Below are 13,299 nucleotides of genomic sequence, written 5' to 3'. Positions count from 1 at the left end.
GGTAAGGCCTGGGGCTAAAGTAATGGAAGGGGCCAGTGGAAGTTAAGATAGTTATGGAGCAAACCCTTACCAAGGAATGAGCAGTCAGGCCCCTCACTCTTGGTTACAATTGTTTGGAGCCTTCAGCAGTTACCAGAGGTTACAGGAAAGGCTTTTGTTAAATACCAAATGCAGCATTTACATTGGCTTTACATTGCCCAAAGTTAGAAATCATATATTGGTTCCTTATTCATGTAAATTTGTTAATAAACAAGCTGCGTTTACTTTCACCCAATAGCTTGCTTTTGTTGGAAGGGGCCTATCAAATAGACCCTGCCACTGTCATGCACGTGTGAGTTCTATGAAAACCCCTACCCCTGCAATTGCCCTGTATAGCATCAAAACATTTATTAAGTCAAACCTACGTTTGTTTTGCTGTGTTTGTTCATAAAGCTGTTTTGCCTTTTCTTTTTTAGTGTGTGCAGTGAGGACCTGCAAATGCGTTGTTCTATAGACTCAGATTCAGGGGAAGAAACATGTCAATCCTGCACAATCGATGGCAAATCTTATAGAATCCATGAGCCAATACCTAGTGATGACAAATGTATGAGATGGTAAGTAAGAAAAAAAACTTCTGTACAACATGTGTTTGCACGCTGTGTACAAGATGTTAGTGGACACAGTATGCCTTTGTTTCTAAGTCATATCATGAAATATATTCTTGTTTGTTCAATTTTCTATCCAGTCTTTTTGAAAAAAAAAATCACTTATGAAAATCAGAATGTCTATCATCTATCATCTATCTATCAATCTATCGATCTATCTATCAATCATGCTACTAATTTGGAGAATAAAATCTGTGTGACTTTTATTTAAAAAAAAAAACAAAAAAAAATTTTTTTTCTGCATTCCCTGTGCAGTGTAACAATATTTACAAAGTAAAATTTCTCTCTGTATTTTTGTGTTCATTTATACAGCTGTTTTACCTTTTTATTTTCACTTTCAGTGAGTGTGGCAAGGACCTGCAAAAGTATTGTTTTGCAGACTCAGATTCAAATGAAGAAGCATGTCAAACCTGCTCAATCAATGGCAAATCTTATAGAATCCATGAGCCAATACCTAGTGAAGACATTTGTATGAGATGGTAAGTAAGAAAAAAAGCTGCTCTATAACAAAATATGTGAAAACATTGTATACAAGATAAAAGTGGCACGGTATACTCTTAAATTAAAACCATTTTTCCTACTTATATTATGAAATAAATTCTTGTTTGCTTAAATCTCTATTTCTTCTCTTCATAGAAAACAGTTTTGAAAAAGATGTCTAACTATCTATCTATCTATCATCTATCTATCTATTTATCTATCTATCATCTATCTGCCTGTCTATTGATCTATCCTTCAAGCTATCTTCTAATTTTTTGAAAAAGGATAAGCAAGCAGGTTACCAATTGTTTTTATTTTGGTTCATGGTTATAATTGTTTGCAGCCTTCAGTGTTACCAGAGGTTACGGGATAGTTGTCAGTTAAATATTGGATGTAGCATTTATATTCGCCTTACACTTTGCCGATGTTAATATTCATATATTGATTGTTTATTCATGGAAATTAAATCAAATTATTGTTAAAAAGCTGTGGCTGTCTTTACCCAAAGTTTTTTATTTAGCCCAGTGTGTAACTTTATTAAAAGGGGCAAAGCTTGGTTTTGTCGGGAGGGCCTAGTCACAGACGCTGCTCCTGTCATGCATGTGTGATTTCTATGAAAACCCTTTTCCCTGAGAATTCCCTGTACAGTGTCATAATATGTTTTTAATAAGTCAAACATCCTTTGCTTTACTGTGTTCATTCATAAATCTGTTTTGCCTTTTCTCTTAGTGAGTGTGGTATGGACTTGCAAATGCGTTGTTCTAGAAACTTAGATGCAACGGAAGAAATATGTCGAGTCTGCACACTCAATGGCAAATCTTATAGAATCCATGAGCCAATACCTAGTGATAACAATTGTATGAGATGGTAAGTAAGAAAAAAGATGCTGTACAACAAAAAATGTTAGTGCATTCTATACAAGATGTTAGTGGGCACAGTATACCATTAAATTAAAACAATTGCTTAAAACTTTTATCATGCTATTTGCTCAATTTTTTACCCAGTTTCTTCTATAAAGCAATACTTTAAAAAATATTAGAATTCTTTATCTATCTATCTTTCTATCATCTATCTTTCTATCTATCTACTAATCTGTCTAGCTGTCTCTCTCTCTCTCTCTCTCTCTCTCTCTCTATATATATATATATTTATTCAGATAATAATGCAGGTCTAATTTCTTTGAAAATCCTCTTCCTCTCTGCATGCCCTGTGCAGAGTTATAACATTTTATGAAGTCAAATTTCTCTGTATTTCTGTGTTCATTGATGAAGCTGTTTTGCCTTTTCTTTTTCTCTTTTAGTGATTGTGGTGAGAACCTGGAAAAGCGTTGTTTTAGAGACTCGGATTCAAGGGAAGAAACATGTCAATCCTGCATAATCAATGGCAAATCTTATAGAATCAATGAGCCAATACCTAGTGATAACAACTGTATGAGATGGTAAGACAAAAGTTGCTGTACAACAAATGATGTTGGTACATTGTATAAAAGATGTTAGTGGGCACAGTATACCCTTAAATTAAAAACCTTTGTTTAAAACTAATATTCTTAGATACATTCTTGGTTTCATAATTCACTACTTAGTCTCTTTATAAAAAAATTTTTTTTAATAAAAGACAAGTCTATCTATCTATTTATCTATCCATCTATCTACCTAGTTGTCTATCTACCTACAAATATTTCAAGGAAAGATATTAGCTTATTGGCCTTTAAAATAAGGGATGATTTATTAACATCAATTGTCTTTATCCTTTATATTATAAAAAAATCCCCATGGGAAGTGAGCCAGGAGCTGGGAAATGACAGGGCAATGACACTGTTAGGTAAAAGGGAACTGAATGAGTTTAAATATTGGAATTATGGTTGTTGTAGTTTTGTGGTAGCCAGGTAAAAAAGTGTGAAGACAAGGAAGGAAGTCAATGGAGAGTCCTTTTTTACCTTTAAGAATGACTGTTTGCCCTTCCCTCAGCAAAGGTTTAATGAATCAAGGGTTGGTCTTAGTGTAGCATCAAAGCAGGAGGAGCGCACCTGGTGGAGAAACTACTGACAAGGGTTTAAATTGTAGGGTGTGGCAGGGATCAGGCCTGGGGCTAATGTAATAGAAGGGGCCCAGTGGAAGTGAAGATAGTTATGGAGCAAACCCATGCCAAAGAATGAACAGTCAGGCCCCTCACTCTTGGTTATAATTGTTTGGAGCCTTCAGCAGTTACCAGAGGTTACAGGAAAGTTATTTGTTAAATACCGCATGCAGAATTTACATTGGTCTTACACTTGGCCAAAGTTAGAAATCATATATTGGTTCCTTATTCATGTAAATTTGTTAATAAACAAGCTGCGTCAACTTTCACCCAATAGCTTGCTGTTGTTGGAAGGGGCCTATCAAATAGACCCTGCCACTGTCATGCACGTGTGAGTTCTGTGAAAGCCCCTACCCCTGCAATTGCCCTGTATAGCATCAGAACATTTTTTAAGTCAAACCTCCCTTTCTTTTGCTTTGTTCATCCATAAACCTGTTTTTGCCTTTTCTTTTTTAGTGTGTGCGGTGAGGACCTGCAAATGCGTTGTTCTATAGACTCAGATTCCAGGGAAGAAACATGTCAATCCTGCACAATAGATGGCAAATCTTATAAAATCCATGAGCCAATACCTAGCGGTGACAGATGTATGAGATGGTAAGTAAGAAAACAAACTGCTGTACAACAAAATATGTTGGCACGCTGCGTCCAAGATGTTAGTGGACACAGTATGCCTTATTTTCTAAGTCTTATAATGAAAGATATTCTTGTTTGTTCAATTTTCTATCCAGAGTTTTTGAAAAAAAAATCACTTATGTAAATAGAATGTGTATCATCTACCTATCTATCATCTATCTATCTATCTATCTATCTATCTATCTATCTATCTATCTATCATAGTTACATAGTTACATAGTTACATAGGGTTGAAAAAAGACCACTGTCATTCAAGTTCAACCCATCCGAGTAAACCCAGCACACAACCTATACTAACCAATCTATACACTCACATACATAAACTATATATATACAACCAGTAATACTAACTGTAGATATTAGTATCACAATAGCCTTGGATATTCTGCTTGTTCAAAAACTCATTAACAGAGTCTGCCATTACCACATCACTAGGAAGGGCATTCCACAGCCTCACTGCCCTCACCGTGAAAAACCACCTACACTGCTTCAAATGGAAGCTCTGTTCCTCTAATCTATAGGGGTGACCTCTGGTGCGCTGATTGTTTTTATGGGAAAAAAGAACATCCCCCAACTGCCTATAATCCCCTCTAATGTACTTGTACAGAGTAATCATGTCCCCTCGCAAGCGCCTCTTTTTCAGAGAAAACAACCCCAACCTCGACAGTCTAACCTCATAGCTTAAATCTTCCATCCCCTTTACCAGTTTAGTTGCACGTCTCTGCACTCTCTCCAGCTCATTAATATCCTTCTTAAGGACTGGAGCCCAAAACTGCACTGCATACTCAAGGTGAGGCCTTACCAGGGACCTATAAAGCGGCAAAAATATGTCCTCATCCCTTGAGTCAATGCCCTTTTTTATACAAGGCAGCACTTAATTTGCTGTAGTAGCCACAGAATGACACTGCCTGGAATTAGACAACTTGTGATCTACAAAAACCCCTAGATCCTTCTCCATTAAGGATGCCCCCAACACACTACCATTCAGTAGATAGTTCGCGTTTATATTATTCCTACCAAAGTGCATAACTTTGCACTTGTCAACATTGAACCTCATTTTCCAGTTTGCTGCCCAGTTTTCCAATTTTGTCAAATCGCTCTGCAAAGCGGCAGCATCCTGCATGGAACTTATAGTTTTGCACAATTTAGTGTCATCAGCAAAAATAGAAACAGTACTCTCTATGCCCACCTCCAGGTCAGAAAATGTTCCATTTACCCCCACTCTTTGTACTCTATCCTTCAGCCAGTTTTCTATCCAATTACAAATATTATGTTCTAGGCCAATATTCCTCAATTTGATCATTAACCTTCTGTGAGGTACTGTATCAAACGCTTTAGCAAAATCTAAGTAGATGACATCAACTGCCATTCCAGCATCAAGGTTCCTGCTCACCTCCTCATGAAATTCAACTAAATTAGTCTGGCAAGATCTGTTACGCATAAAACCATGCTGGCACAAACTAATAGTATTGTGAACTGCAATGTATCCCTTATTACCCCTTCCAGAAGCTTTCCTACTACTGAGGTGAGACTAACAGGCCTATAGTTTTCAGGCTGAGAACGAGATCCCTTTTTAAATAACGGCACCACATTAGCAATCCGCCAGTCTCTCGGCACCATGCCAAACCTCAACGAATCCTGAAAAATTATGTGAAGAGGCTTGGCAATCACAGCGCTCAGCTCATTTAATACCCTGGGATGAATCCCATCTGGTCCTGGACCTTTGTTTACCTTTACATGTTCAAGTCTCTTTTGAATTTCCTCCTGAGTGACCCACGCATCAGTAGCTAAATTACTAGCACTGGGTATATTAAAAGGGAAGCCTTCATTATCTGGCTCCTCAGATGTATAGACAGATGAAAAATAAGAGTTCAAAATTTCTGCTTTTTCCCCGTTCTCATCAACCAACGTACCTCCCCGTGATAATAAAGTTCCCACCCCTTCTTGCTTCATTTTTTTACTATTCACATAATTAAAAAATAATTTTGGATTCTTTTTACTCCTAGCTGCAATATCCCTTTCCATCTCTATTTTAGCTTGCCTGATAGCTTTTTTGCATGCTTTATTTGCTTCCTTGTACCTGATGAAAGTTTCCGCTGTCCCAGCTAACTTGAATGCTTTAAAAGCACGTTTTTTATTACCAACCTCGACCTTAACTCTTTTATTCAGCCATAAAGGTTTTGCTTTGCGATGCCTCTCCTTGCTTACAAGGGGAATATACTGTTGTGTATACTTGCAAAGCAATGTTTTAAAGATGTTCCATTTTCCTTCTGTGTCTAACCCCATGAAAAGCCTTTCCCAGTTGACACATTGCAGAGATGCCCTTAAACTGGCAAAGTCTGCACGTCTAAAATTGAGCGTTTTAGTTACTCCCTTATAGAGCTGTCTCTGTAGCATTATCTCAAAGGAGACCATGTTGTGATCACTGTTCCCTAGATCTATCGATCTATCGATCTATCTATCTATCTATCTATCTATCTATCTGTCTATCGATCTATCTATATCTATCTATTGATCTATCTATCTGACTATCAATCATGCTACTAATTTAGATAATAATATATGTGTGAGTTTTATTTAAAAAACAAAAAACAAAATAATTTTTTCTGCATTCCCTGTGCAGTGTAACAATATTTACAAAGTAAAATTTCTCTCTGTATTTTTGTGTTCATTTATGCAGCTGTTTTACCTTTTTATTTTCACTTTCAGTGAGTGTGGCAAGGACCTGCAAAAGTATTGTTTTGCAGACTCGAATTCAAAGGAAGAAGCATGTCAAACCTGCTCAATCAATGGCAAATCTTATAGAATCCATGAGCCAATACCTAGTGATGACATTTGTATGAGATGGTAAGTAAGAAAACAAAGCTGCTCTATAACAAAATATGTTAAAACATTGTATACAAGATAAAAGTGGCACGGTATACTCTTAAATTAAAACCATTTTTCCTAACTTATATTATGAAATAAATTCTTCTTTGCTTAATTCACTATTTCTTCTCTTCATAGAAAATATTTTTTAAAAAGATGTCTATCTATCTATCTATCTATCTCTCTGCCTGTCTATTAATCTATCCTTCTAGCTATCTTCTAATTTTTTAAAACCATTTTTCCTAACATATATTATGAAATAAATTCTTCTTTGCTTAATTCACTATTTCTTCTCTTCATAAAAAACATTTTTTAAAAAGATGTCTATCTATCTATCTATCATCTGCCTGTCTATTAATCTATCCTTCTAGCTATTTTCTAATTTTTAAAAAAAGTATAAGCAAGCAGGTTATTAACCTTTAAAATAAGTGATTTACTAACACCAATTGTTTTTATTTTGGGCCCTTTGCTCATGGTTATAATTGTTTGCAGCCTTCAGTGTTACCAGAGGTTACGGGAAAGTTGTCAGTTAAATATTGGATGTAGCATTTATATTCGCCTTACACTTTGCTGATGTTAATATTCATATATTGATTGTTTATTCATGGAAATTAAATCAAATTATTGTTAAAAAGCTGTGGCTGTCTTTACCCAAAGATTTTTATTTAGCTCAGTGTGTAACTTTATTAAAAGGGGCAAAGCTTGGTGTTGTCGGGAGGGCCCAGTCACAGAGGCTGCTCCTGTCATGCCCGTGTGATTTCTATGAAAACCCTTTTCCCTGAGAATTCCCTGTACAGTGTCATAATATTTTTTTAATAAGTCAAACATCCTTTGCTTTACTGTGTTCATTCATAAATCTGTTTTGCCTTTTCTCTTAGTGAGTGTGGTATGGACTTGCAAATGCGTTGTTCTAATAACTTAGATGCAACGGAAGAAATATGTCGAGTCTGCACACTCAATGGCAAATCTTATAGAATCCATGAGCCAATACCTAGTGATAACAATTGTATGAGATGGTAAGTAAGAACAAAGATGCTGTATAACAAAAAATGTTAGTGCATTCTATACAAGATGTTAGTGAGCACAGTATACCTTTAAATTAAAACAATTGTTTAAAACTTTTATCTTTAATTACAAGCTATTTGCTCAATTTTTTACCAAGTCTCTTCTTTAAAGCAATAGTTTGAAAAATATTAGAATTCTTTATCTATCTATCTATCTATCTACTAATCTGTCTAGCTGTCTGTCTGTCTGTCTGTCTGTCTCTCTCTCTCTCTCTCTCTCTATATATATATATATATATATATTTATTCAGATAATAATGCAGGTCTAATTTCTTTGAAAATCCTCTTCCTCTCTGCATGCCCTGTGCAGTCTTATAACATTTTATGAAGTGAAATTTCTCCTTGTATTTCTGTGTTCATTGATAAAGCTGTTTTGCCTTTTCTTTTTCTCTTTTAGTGAGTGTGGTGAGAACCTGGAAAAGCGTTGTTTTAGAGACTCGGATTCAAGGGAAGAAACATGTCAATCCTGCATAATCAATGGCAAATCTTATAGAATCAATGAGCCAATACCTAGTGATAACAACTGTATGAGATGGTAAGACAAAAGCTGCTGTACAACAAATGATGTTGGTACATTGTATAAAAGATGTTAGTGGGCACAGTATACCCTTAAATTAAAAACCTTTGTTTAAAACTAATATTCATAGATACATTCTTGGTTTCATAATTCACTACTTAGTCTCTTTATAAAAATTTTTTTTTTAATAAAAGACAAGTCTATCTATCTATTTATCTATCCATCTATCTACCTAGTTGTCTATCTACCTACAAATATTTCAAGGAAAGATATTAGCTTATTGGCCTTTAAAATAAGGGATGATTTATTAACATCAATTGTCTTTATCCTTTATATTATAAAAAAATCCCCATGGGAAGTGAGCCAGGAGCTGGGAAATGAGAGGGCAATGACACTGTTAGGTAAAAGGGAACTGAATGAGTTTAAATATTGGAATTATGGTTGTTGTAGTTTTGTGGTAGCCAGGTAAAAAAGTGTGAAGACAAGGAAGGAAGTCAATGGAGAGTCCTTTTTTACCTTTAAGAATGACTGTTTGCCCTTCCCTCAGCAAAGGTTTAATGAATCAAGGGTTGGTCTTAGTGTAGCATCAAAGCAGGAGGAGCGCACCTGGTGGAGAAACTACTGACAAGGGTTTAAATTGTAGGGTGTGGCAGGGATCAGGCCTGGGGCTAATGTAATAGAAGGGGCCCAGTGGAAGTGAAGATAGTTATGGAGCAAACCCATGCCAAAGAATGAACAGTCAGGCCCCTCACTCTTGGTTATAATTGTTTGGAGCCTTCAGCAGTTACCAGAGGTTACAGGAAAGTTATTTGTTAAATACCGCATGCAGAATTTACATTGGTCTTACACTTGGCCAAAGTTAGAAATCATATATTGGTTCCTTATTCATGTAAATTTGTTAATAAACAAGCTGCGTCAACTTTCACCCAATAGCTTGCTGTTGTTGGAAGGGGCCTATCAAATAGACCCTGCCACTGTCATGCACGTGTGAGTTCTGTGAAAGGCCCTACCCCTGCAATTGCCCTGTATAGCATCAGAACATTTTTTAAGTCAAACCTCCCTTTCTTTTGCTTTGTTCATCCATAAACCTGTTTTTGCCTTTTCTTTTTTAGTGTGTGCGGTGAGGACCTGCAAATGCGTTGTTCTATAGACTCAGATTCCAGGGAAGAAACATGTCAATCCTGCACAATCGATGGCAAATCTTATAAAATCCATGAGCCAATACCTAGCGGTGACAGATGTATGAGATGGTAAGTAAGAAAACAAACTGCTGTACAACAAAATATGTTGGCACGCTGCGTCCAAGATGTTAGTGGACACAGTATGCCTTATTTTCTAAGTCTTATAATGAAAGATATTCTTGTTTGTTCAATTTTCTATCCAGAGTTTTTGAAAAAAAAATCACTTATGTAAATAGAATGTGTATCATCTACCTATCTATCATCTATCTATCTATCTATCTATCTATCTATCTATCTATCATAGTTACATAGTTACATAGTTACATAGTTACATAGGGTTGAAAAAAGACCACTGTCATTCAAGTTCAACCCATCCGAGTAAACCCAGCACACAACCTATACTAACCAATCTATACACTCACATACATAAACTATATATATACAACCAGTAATACTAACTGTAGATATTAGTATCACAATAGCCTTGGATATTCTGCTTGTTCAAAAACTCATCCAGGCCCCTCTTAAAGGCATTAACAGAGTCTGCCATCACCACATCACTAGGAAGGGCATTCCACAACCTCACTGCCCTCACCGTGAAAAACCACCTACGCTGCTTCAAATGGAAGCTCTGTTCCTCTAATCTATAGGGGTGACCTCTGGTGCGCTGATTGTTTTTATGGGAAAAAAGAACATCCCCCAACTGCCTATAATCCCCTCTAATGTACTTGTACAGAGTAATCATGTCCCCTCGCAAGCGCCTCTTTTCCAGAGAAAACAACCCCAACCTCGACAGTCTAACCTCATAGCTTAAATCTTCCATCCCCTTTACCAGTTTAGTTGCACGTCTCTGCACTCTCTCCAGCTCATTAATATCCTTCTTAAGGACTGGAGCCCAAAACTGCACCGCATACTCAAGGTGAGGCCTTACCAGGGACCTATAAAGCGGCAAAAATATGTCCTCATCCCTTGAGTCAATGCCCTTTTTTATACAAGGCAGCACTTAATTTGCTGTAGTAGCCACAGAATGACACTGCCTGGAATTAGACAACTTGTGATCTACAAAAACCCCTAGATCCTTCTCCATTAAGGATGCCCCCAACACACTACCATTCAGTAGATAGTTCGCGTTTATATTATTCCTACCAAAGTGCATAACTTTGCACTTGTCAACATTGAACCTCATTTTCCAGTTTGCTGCCCAGTTTTCCAATTTTGTCAAATCGCTCTGCAAAGCGGCAGCATCCTGCATGGAACTTATAGTTTTGCACAATTTAGTGTCATCAGCAAAAATAGAAACAGTACTCTCTATGCCCACCTCCAGGTCAGAAAATGTTCCATTTACCCCCACTCTTTGTACTCTATCCTTCAGCCAGTTTTCTATCCAATTACAAATATTATGTTCTAGGCCAATATTCCTCAATTTGATCATTAACCTTCTGTGAGGTACTGTATCAAACGCTTTAGCAAAATCTAAGTAGATGACATCAACTGCCATTCCAGCATCAAGGTTCCTGCTCACCTCCTCATGAAAGGCAACTAAATTAGTCTGGCAAGATCTGTTACGCATAAAACCATGCTGGCACAAACTAATAGTATTGTGAACTGCAATGTATTCAACTATCCTATCCCTTATTACCCCTTCCAGAATCTTTCCTACTACTGAGGTGAGACTAACAGGCCTATAGTTTTAAGGCTGAGAACAAGATCCCTTTTTAAATAACGGCACCACATTAGCAATCCGCCAGTCTCTCGGCACCATGCCAAACCTCAACGAATCCTGAAAAATTATGTGAAGAGGCTTGGCAATCACAGCGCTCAGCTCATTTAATACCCTGGGATGAATCCCATCCGGTCCTGGACCTTTGTTTACCTTTACATGTTCAAGTCTCTTTTGAATTTCCTCCTGAGTGACCCACGCATCAGTAGCTAAATTACTAGCACTGGGTATATTAAAAGGGAAGCCTTCATTATCTGGCTCCTCAGATGTATAGACAGATGAAAAATAAGAGTTCAAAATTTCTGCTTTTTCCCCGTTCTCATCAACCAACGTACCTCCCCGTGATAATAAAGTTCCCACCCCTTCTTGCTTCATTTTTTTACTATCCACATAATTAAAAAATAATTTTGGATTCTTTTTACTCCTAGCTGCAATATCCCTTTCCATCTCTATTTTAGCTTGCCTGATAGCTTTTTTGCATGCTTCCTTGCTTCATTATTTGCTTCCTTGTACCTGATGAAAGTTTCCGCTGTCCCAGCTAACTTGAATGCTTTAAAAGCACGTTTTTTATTACCAACCTCGACCTTAACTCTTTTATTCAGCCATAAAGGTTTTGCTTTGCGATGCCTCTCCTTGCTTACAAGGGGAATATACTGTTGTGTATACTTGCAAAGCAATGTTTTAAAGATGTTCCATTTTCCTTCTGTGTCTAACCCCATGAAAAGCCTTTCCCAGTTGACACATTGCAGAGATGCCCTTAAACTGGCAAAGTCTGCACGTCTAAAATTGAGCGTTTTAGTTACTCCCTTATAGAGCTGTCTCTGTAGCATTATCTCAAAGGAGACCATGTTGTGATCACTGTTCCCTAGATCTATCGATCTATCGATCTATCTATCTATCTATATCTATCTATTGATCTATCTATCTGACTATCAATCATGCTACTAATTTAGATAATAATATATGTGTGAGTTTTATTTAAAAAACAAAAAACAAAACAATTTTTTCTGCATTCCCTGTGCAGTGTAACAATATTTACAAAGTAAAATTTCTCTCTGTATTTTTGTGTTCATTTATGCAGCTGTTTTACCTTTTTATTTTCACTTTCAGTGAGTGTGGCAAGGACCTGCAAAAGTATTGTTTTGCAGACTCGAATTCAAAGGAAGAAGCATGTCAAACCTGCTCAATCAATGGCAAATCTTATAGAATCCATGAGCCAATACCTAGTGATGACATTTGTATGAGATGGTAAGTAAGAAAACAAAGCTGCTCTATAACAAAATATGTTAAAACATTGTATACAAGATAAAAGTGGCACGGTATACTCTTAAATTAAAACCATTTTTCCTAACTTAAATTATGAAATAAATTCTTCTTTGCTTAATTCACTATTTCTTCTCTTCATAGAAAACATTTTTTAAAAAGATGTCTATCTATCTATCTATCTATCTATCATCTGCCTGTCTATTAATCTATCCTTCTAGCTATCTTCTAATTTTTTAAAAAAGGATAAGAAAGCAGGTTATTAACCTTTAAAATAAGTGATTTACTAACACCAATTGTTTTTATTTTGGGCCCTTTGCTCATGGTTATAATTGTTTGCAGCCTTCAGTGTTACCAGAGGTTATGGGAAAGTTGTCAGTTAAATATTGGATGTAGCATTTATATTCGCCTTACACTTTGCTGATGTTAATATTCATATATTGATTGTTTATTCATGGAAATTAAATCAAATTATTGTTAAAAAGCTGTGGCTGTCTTTACCCAAAGTTTTTTATTTAGTCCAATGTGTAACTTTATTAAAAGGGGCAAAACTTGGTATTGTTGGGAGGGCCCAGTCACAGACGTTGCTCCTGTCATGCCCGTGTGATTTCTATGAAAACCCTTTTCCCTGAGAATTCCCTGTACAGTGTCATAATATTTTTTTAATAAGTCAAACATCCTTTGCTTTACTGTGTTCATTCATAAATCTGTTTTGCCTTTTCTCTTAGTGAGTGTGGTATGGACTTGCAAATGCGTTGTTCTAGAAACTTAGATGCAACGGAAGAAATATGTCGCGTCTGCACACTCAATGGCAAATCTTATAGAATCCATGAGCCAATACCTAGTGATAACA

General features: G+C 36.4%; 1 protein-coding gene across 1 annotated transcript in view; it reads left to right on the top strand.

Annotated features, from left to right (window-relative positions):
* Positions 1-13,299, top strand: part of LOC101734651 (mucin-2) — a 763,939-nt gene that overhangs the window by 348,983 nt on the left and 401,657 nt on the right. The window lies entirely within an intron of this gene.

This window comes from Xenopus tropicalis, chromosome 4 (genome assembly GCF_000004195.4).
Source record: "Xenopus tropicalis strain Nigerian chromosome 4, UCB_Xtro_10.0, whole genome shotgun sequence".
Lineage (NCBI taxonomy): Eukaryota > Metazoa > Chordata > Amphibia > Anura > Pipidae > Xenopus > Xenopus tropicalis.
This window is presented reverse-complemented; position numbering and strand designations above follow the sequence as displayed.